Below are 8,395 nucleotides of genomic sequence, written 5' to 3' on the forward strand. Positions count from 1 at the left end.
CCTTAGAAAATTTAACAGCATCAGTTTAAGAAGTTAATATTTTCAACTACCTTCTTCACCTGTCTGCCAAAGGTTATTGCCCTCAAAGCACAGCCTGCAGAACAAGACATGTAATGTGCATTCTCAATTTAATTTTAACCCTTCCTCTTGTTTCATCAAACCAACCCATAAGACTGTTCATTAAAATGGATGAGGTGTGTAAATACATTCTATTTTTGTGGGGGTTAATTACAATGAAAAGAAAATAATAATACAGAGAATGACAACGTCTCTATTTGCTACATTTGATTGTGATCTACAAAGATTACAAAAGTTTGGAAAATCTTTCTGAAAAGAACGAAGTTTATCCCCAAGTCAGTTCATTTTAGTGAAAGTAACTGTTAAGAAGTTCAAGGCAGTGGTCACAAGACTACTGGAGGAAGCTATACTTCCAAGCATAAGTTTGTTCTGTTCTTTCAATCTTATTGCAATTTTACTTCTCCAAAGTGTATCTGTAAAGAATTTCACAAATTTCAGAACTTCAGTGAGTTTCTGATTATTTTTCTTATACACATACCAAAATTTTCCGCTGTTCTTTTCCCTAGGTTTGTATATCTCTAAAACCAACTGTACAAAATACGTATGCCTCTTTTTACCCTCCTCAGTTGTCAAGAGTTACAATAACATATTCAGTGCATTTGTATCCGTAACTTAGAGTTTACTTCTGGCCACTACAAAGACAGGTAGAAAAGCTACCTTGTAATTTTAAAAAGAAAATCCTCTAAGTGCTGTTCAGATTTCTGATACAAGTGTTGTAGGGTTTCCATACTTTTATCATAAATTTCAGCACTACACCTTAAATTAGACTTACCAAGTATGTTTCTGAATTCTGGTATCTTTCCTAAGGAACTACACTGCCATTTTAAGATGCAGAGAAACATCTGCATTGAAAACTAGAAAAAAAAACCATCCCATTTTCACATGTGGCCTAAACCAAAATTTCATTACAGAACATCTGAGCCGAAAGACTTTCAATTCACAATCCCATAATACACAACTTCCAATAATTCTCATGTTCTAGTCAGATAAGCATCTTTGTGAACTCCTGCAAATTTATAATCTGGAAGTATCAACTAGAGCAATGCAAAGGCTCATGCCTATTTTATAGATGCTTAGGGACTATGATCTAGGAGTTCAGACTATCAGTTGTGAAGACTTGACACTCACAGGTAGCAGTCTTCTCTGTGAGAACAGGAGCACAGCTTCAAGTCTTGACACAATCAGATGAGGATACCAGGATGGTACTCTACTGAACAGAGCAGGTTCAGACTTCCCACTCCATACTAGACTAGCTGGCACAAGGTATTTCATCAACAGAAGTCTACACCTTTCAGAGAAAAGTGCATACAATTTTTCTCTTGAAAAAAACCCCAACCTATTTCTGTTCTAAGGAGATTTGATATCAAAAGTTTCTCCAAAACTTTCCCAGCAAGCACACAATAAGCAAGACACTCAGCGTTTGCGATTTGTTCAATATACTCTTCATAAATCAGGAAATCAAATAAAGTGGACTTATAAAAAACTTGACCAGCCAAACAGAAAATACTAAGTTCCCTCAAGGGCTATCTATGAAGTAGGTATCTTGAAAACCTACCTAAAAATCTGGCTCTGAAGCTAAATTTTAGTTTAGCTTCTGAAAACAAGTAAAACCACACAAACAGCAAAAACAGACTCAAAACCTACATGCTGAAACCAGAAACAGCATATCATATGGCATCAGGCCCCTTGTCTTACCTACCACTGTTCTCGATGTTGGTGGAAGCCTCTAATTACAGGGTAACTGAAAACAAAAATATACCCTATTTAATTACGATTTCTTCTAACATACGGAATATCAGATGGGTAGATTTTCTTGCCATTATACATACGTACTCTTTCTGAAACTTAAAAATTTCTTCATTAGGGCATGAAGTACAATTATTTACTCTTCAAAAGCCATTTGCACAATAAATTTTGAAGGAATTCTTGAATTTTAGTGACCAACACAAAAGACTGAACCAATCTTTTAATACTGCTCATGCAACACAAGGAAAAGAGCCCAAGAATGCATTGCAGAAGGAAATAATCTGGTAACCAGAATTACATTTTCTGATACGATTCAGATAAAGAACAAGGTAAAAATTAGTATTGGTTTCAGAAAAAAGATGGGAACATTTCTGCTGTGAATTTTAACTGTTGATTTATGTAATAGATGGGAACCTAGCTGAGAGCTGATTCCCTGTCATGACTGAGAGACATAAAGTATATTTTTTGTCAAAGTGTATTTGGTAGAGTACATATGTTTATGTTCATTGTGACTGTTGGAGAGAGGTAAGAAAACACAGGTGTGCAGCTGTTCTATGACCTTCATACTTGGCTGCACTGGGACGCCATGCTCTTGGCATGGACAATAGCAAGATCATGAGAAACTGCAAGGCCCCATGAATAAACAATTACAGAGCTGGCATAAAGCCGGCTATTTTTCTAATAATATAAAAGCAGGACCCTCTTGTGGCCAAATCCAAAGCCTCACCTATGGGTGGATACACCACACAGGAATTTTCCTAATTACCTGAGGCTCCTGGCATGAGCAGCAACTGGGCTTCCTAGCTTGAAGTGTGGGCCTGGATGATGATTCTGTGGTGTTTGGTCATGTATTTCTTCGTAATCTCTGTTCTCTCTAATGCAGTAATGATTTGATGCATTGCTAATTTTCCTCCGTATTTTACCCTTTCTATAGAGAGACCTCTGCTTAGTTTCATTGTACATATTTATTGTATATATAGAGATACACACCTGATTTGCGTTAGTGTGCTTGTTTGCTTTGGTGTGCTTATTCGCTTTAGTGTGCTTGCTTAATAAACTGTGCATACTATAAGGCTAGTATGTGGTCATTTTGTGGCATACCCTGCCTGTGAGCAGAACAATTTCAGATTAGAACAAAAACATGTATCTTCAGAAAGAAAGCTGCACGTACACTGATGAGCTAAAGACGTCAATATTTGGTATCTCTTTGGTAATCTGTATGAATGAAGTTGAAGATCTCAACACATTTGCTCCCTGACAGATGCCATATACCAATATATTTCTGCTGAATACCAAGTTTAAACAAAAAAAACAAAAAAAAAAACAAAAAAAAAAAACAAAAAAAAAAACAAAAAAAAAAAACAAAAACAAAACAAAACAAAAAAAAAAAACAAAAAAAAAAAAACACACACCTTCCTGCCTTGTAACTTCTTTGTTGCAGTTTAGTAAGTGAACATAATGTAAAGGCAACATTGGAAAGGAACTCAGTTCGAAGGTGCTGCCTAAAGTAAGTTTCATCTGATCACTAAAGCTCATTCTAAGAGGTAGCTGTGTATCCACCTGAATGTATGTTTTGAAAATACTACTAGGATGCTAATGCTTTTGAAGTCAAGAAAGCTTCACCAACCACGTTGTTAAAGTGTTTGATTTAGAGCTGGTCTCCTTCAAGTTTCCAACATGGCAGTTACTCAAAAACATGATCACTGCAAACCACGTACTTTTTTTGTGTAATACTTTAGAAAAAAACCCTCACAGCTTAAAAAAAAAAAAAAAAAATCTCCTCCCTGCACTGTTGTCAATAAGAAAGTCACATGTTCAGCCTGTTTGACTTTTGGCCAGCATGCCCTTTCATTTATGAACTGGCCAGACAGACAAAATATGAGAATCCTGATACTCCTTCAGCCAAAGCAAGAGCTGCAAACTCTTTCTGGTGGTTGTTTTACCAGCAAAAGAACTACTCAGTGTCATAGTTTCTCTGCTGAAGGGGAAAGAAAATACTTCAGTAATATCCTAAAATATTTCCAATACTGCTAATTATTAGTCCTTGAATGTTTGACTAAATGACCAGATGGTTTCTACATCACCCCTTTATGTGTATGCAGATACCTGGCATTCCTGAAACACCTTTTTATATACAGGAAGAGCATCAGTGAATAGGATAAGAGTATGTGAGCCCAAGTAAATGTGAGATTTCAACAGTGTTCAGTAAGCTCACAGCCCTGTAGTTTGATGGAATCAAGACCATTAAAAGGACAAATACAGACAAGCCAGTGGAAGAAATTAAAGTATCCACAGAAGTCTTTTGGTTAGAATAGAAAGATAGTGCTATGGGTCATCAGATTTCAGTTAAACACAGAAAAATATTTCAACTGGATGATCTGTGAACCTAAGTACCAAATATTACTGAGAATTTAGTACATATATAAGGTGGAAAGAATTAGAATACTGCAACCCAGTGATGAATAGGATCATGCCATTTGACTCCATCAGATCCAACTTATCCTCACCCTAAATTGCATGAAAAGTATCAAAGAAAGACAGTGAAGCCTATTTCTACAAGGCTGATACAAACGAAAAGAAAATGTACTCTAAGGAACTCTCACCCATAAAATATATAATTGTCCAACTTATCTGTACTTTTGAAGTGTCTGAATGGCATGTATACTCTGATTATAAGGAAAACTTGTATTGTAAAATCATAACATATGCCAAAAAAACATATATTCTTACAACTAGCCCTATAAAGCAAAGAAGAATGAAAGTGTAACTATTTACTTTATGTGTTGCACAAAAAAAGAAATTTTCAAGCAGCATGTCAATCTTTTTGGTTTAATCTGTCTGCATCACTAATTTGTTCGTTTCCTTTTATGAGACAGAATGCCTGGTTTAGGCCTCTCTAGTCTCTTAGTGGTTCCTGTCGTACATCTTTTAGATAACATCACTAAAAATACTTTCTAAAAAACACACTGTACTTTCATCAACATTTCTCCATGACTGAATTCTTGGACTAATCTTTAGGAGCACTTAGCACCAACAGCTCATATGAAATGAGTAAGCGCTGAGATTCCTCAAACTTCTTGAAAAATTACAAGACTTAAAATTCCACCTTTTTTTTTACAGTAAAAATGACAGCTTTACTGAGATTGAAATAAGCTAATACATCTTTATCATGAAGAGCAGCATAAATTCTTAGAAATAGAACTATATGATTAAACAGAAACAGGTAAGTTACCACAACAAAAACCAGCACAGAGGCCTTGTAACTACCTGTGTGCTTGCCTTTATTTTATAAATGCTTACTCACCAATGGAGGAATAAAAAGAGAAAGCTACTGCATATTTACTTTAAGATTAAAGAGTTCATAATGGGCAGTAACCACAGAATTGTTGATATCTGAAGTTCACATCCTACCTTACTACCCACCAACTTCTCTGTGTGGCATTGATTTATATACATAAGGCCTGGCACATGGATGCCTGGATTGGCAACCTTCAGGAACATGTACATTAATTTTTGCTTTCTGGTTTACAAAACTGGGCACTGAAGTCCATGGGTATTTTGGAAGCCTCACCTGCCTCATCAGACTCAGGAACAATGAAAAAGTCATTAGTAGTTGGTGGTGTGAAGGGTTGGGTGTGTGTAAAAACTTTGTGAGTAGGTAAAACCAAAGGATACTAATTGCTACCCTTTCTTTAACAGCTAACAAAGTGTAAGACGGAAATAATTACTAATTTTTAAATATCCATCTTGTGACATAAACTAGCAAAAAGTTGATCTATGCACCAACTGAAACTTTGAGCCAGGCTAAAAATCCAGATACTGCTCAAAGATGACCAAATGTAGACATTCTGTCTTGAAAACTATTCATATTCATAACTGCATATAAATATTACATGTAAAACAAGGTGAAATAATTATTTCAGGTCACACCCGCCAACTGGGAACTTGATGGTGTCAAATGACACAGGTATAAAAACAGATGCAGATTGCTCTTAGGACTGATGGGCCTAGTTTTCCTGAAAGAGGAGAATCACTTTTTATGGCTGCTTCTTACAAAGTCTCAAAAGACACACAAGAGAAGAGCTGGGAATCTTACCCCTTTTACACAAACTGTTACTTTGTCCTCCACATGCATGTACTGCAAGACTTAAAGGTTCAGATCTCTTCTACATAAGGGAGAGAGACTGAGCCGTTTTCTCACATTGATGAAGTTAAACAACTTTCATGAACTGAAGGAAGTCTGTAGTTGCTAAATATTCAAGGCACCTACATTACAAAATCAGTGAGGAGTGCAAACTATCTCTTACGAACTCAAAGTGCATGCATCAACCTTGATGTCAAATGAGAGAATTCCAACCTCTTAGCTTGTTTTTTATCCCTGTTCACAAAAATTTGTGTGTGAAGAGGCAATAAAGAGGTTTTACCATTTCTCTGCTTTAAGCCTCAGCAGGAAACAGCATAATTTCTCCACTTCACTAAAATAAAGACACATGCCACCTAACCACCCAGCATTACACAGTACCAAACTAGCCTCAAAATCGTCTCCTTGTCATCCCCAAAGAATATCAGCTTGCAGGCCCTATCTGGAAAATGCTGTTCCATAAATTCCCACCTTGCTCTTTCACAGCCAAGTCCCTCTTTAAGCCTCCACCCATTCAGCAACAATCTGCAGCCATGTGCCACCAGTTCTCCTCACTCCAAAAATCTTCCAGCCCAGAAGAAAAGCAGACTGCATGCCCATCCATCTCCACCTCTCTTGGACACACCTCACCCAGTGCCAATCCTCCCCTTCTATATTCCTTTCCCGGGCTCCCATGTTTTCTGCTGTCATAGATCGGTGACAGTGGGCTGCCAAACTTGGCTCCTCTTCTTCCTTCCGCTTCACTTGCCCTGGGAAATTATTTTAATTCCTCTCTCTGCCCACTTCTACTATCTTGCGTAGTGAAGAACCAGGTCTAACATTCCCACTTGCCTGCCTAGGAAGGTGCCACCTCCCTTCCCTGCCACGCAGCCCCCTTCCTTAAGGACACAAGGTGGCTAGGCATATTCTTGCCTCTACGTTCCTCCACCCAACCCCTTCCTCCCACTGCCACCTCCTCGCTGGGAGACAGAGAGACATGCAACCTCTTTCTCTGACTTCCCCAAGGAGACCAGCCCTCTTCCCTTCTCCTTGCCATCTTACCTGAAGGAGGCCGGGGCACGACATCCAGCCTCTCCCCCTCCCCACTACCTGGGAAAGGCCCAATTCCCCCCCTCCAAACTTTGCCCCACCCGCCCCTTCGCCTGCGGGCCCCGCGAGGCCACCTCAGCCTCGTTACCGTGCCGGGGTGACCAGGAATCGCATTGCCAGGAGCCCCCGCACGCCCCATCTTGCCCCGCTGCACCCCTGCCACCTCAGAGAAGCTCGCGTAGCCGCCGCCTCCCGCCCTCGCCCTTCCTCCTCCCACCTCCGCCGGAGAAGTGCGAGGGGCCGACGAGCAGCCCCGCGCCCGCCGGCTCCACCGCCGGTGTCAGCGAGGGGCGGAAGCAGGTCGAGGCGCGGCGCCGGGAAGAGCCCGTGCGGCGAGCAGGCCGCGCCGCGCCGTGCCCCGGCGGGAGGAGGGGCGGCGGGTGGCTGACGGGGCGCCGAGGCCAGCCGGTGCCTTCGGCACCTGAAGCGCGGCCTGCTCCGAGGGTGGCGGGGAGCAGCCCGTTCCTCCGCACGTACTCACCGCCGGGTTCGCCATTACGCGGCGGCAGCAGCAGCACCGCCTGGGGCTGCCGCCGCTGCCCAGCAGGAGGCACACGAGCGGGGGGGAGGGGAGGACGGAGGGGAGGAGGAGGAGATGCCCCGCGCCTGACAGCTCCCTGCCGGGGCGGCCTCCGGAAAACGCGGCTGCTCTGAGGCGGCGGCGGCTTTAACTCCCGCTCCAGGGGATTCCCCCCGCCGACTACCCCGCCGGGAGCCCGGGGAGCCGCTGGCCGAGAACGGCACTTACCGGGTGGCAAGGCGACTGGCGCAGGCCGGGAGAGGCGGGCGGCAGCGTCGCGGGCGAGGGCGGTGCAGCGTGCCGGGTTCTCCTCCCCCGCCGCCCACTGCGCAGCGGGCCAGGGCGGGCCGCGCCGGGCGGGAGGGGCGGCAGGGCCCCGGGCGAAGTTTCACTCACGCCGCGCAGCGACCCCAGCGCACCCGCGGACACGGGCTGGGGGTTACATTTGCATATCTGTCACCCCCGCGCTGATTGGCCGCCGCCCTGCGCTGACACGGCGCCTCGGGGAGGGAGGCAACGCGGCGGCGGGCGGGGGGCGGCGGCGGTTGAGCGGAGAAGGGGAGGGCGGGTGAGCGGAGAAGGGGAGGGCGGGTGAGAACGCGAGCAGGGGAAGGGGCGTGCGCTGCAGGAGTGTGCGCGGCAGTTGGGCAGGGGAAACGGGAGTGTGCGGGTTTCCTTTCTAAGGCACCTTCACCTCCCGCTGCAGGCCCCGCGGGAGGGGGCAGCCCTGAGGGGAGCCGCTGAAGTGGTGTGTGTGTATGCGCGGCAGGGCCAGCCGAGCCTATCCAATATGGCCCCCTGCGCCGGGAGAAGCCAATCCC

General features: G+C 43.7%; 1 protein-coding gene across 10 annotated transcripts in view; it reads right to left on the reverse strand.

Moving 5' to 3' along the window:
• CHD9 (chromodomain helicase DNA binding protein 9) overlaps positions 1-8,065 on the reverse strand; it is a 112,535-nt gene extending 104,470 nt beyond the window's left edge. For 8 of the 10 annotated variants that reach the window (XR_013958667.1, XR_013958668.1, XR_013958669.1 and 5 more), the window contains exon 1: positions 7,536-8,065. The gene's annotated coding sequence lies outside the window, so the exon portion shown is untranslated. The remainder of the gene's footprint in view (positions 1-7,535) is intronic. The other 2 variants (XM_080636740.1, XM_080636739.1) reach the window with 1 other exon arrangement.
• Between the last annotated feature and the right edge of the window lie 330 nt (positions 8,066-8,395).

Source organism: Psittacula echo (assembly GCF_963264785.1).
Source record: "Psittacula echo genome assembly, chromosome: Z".
Taxonomy (NCBI): Eukaryota; Metazoa; Chordata; class Aves; order Psittaciformes; family Psittacidae; genus Psittacula; species Psittacula echo.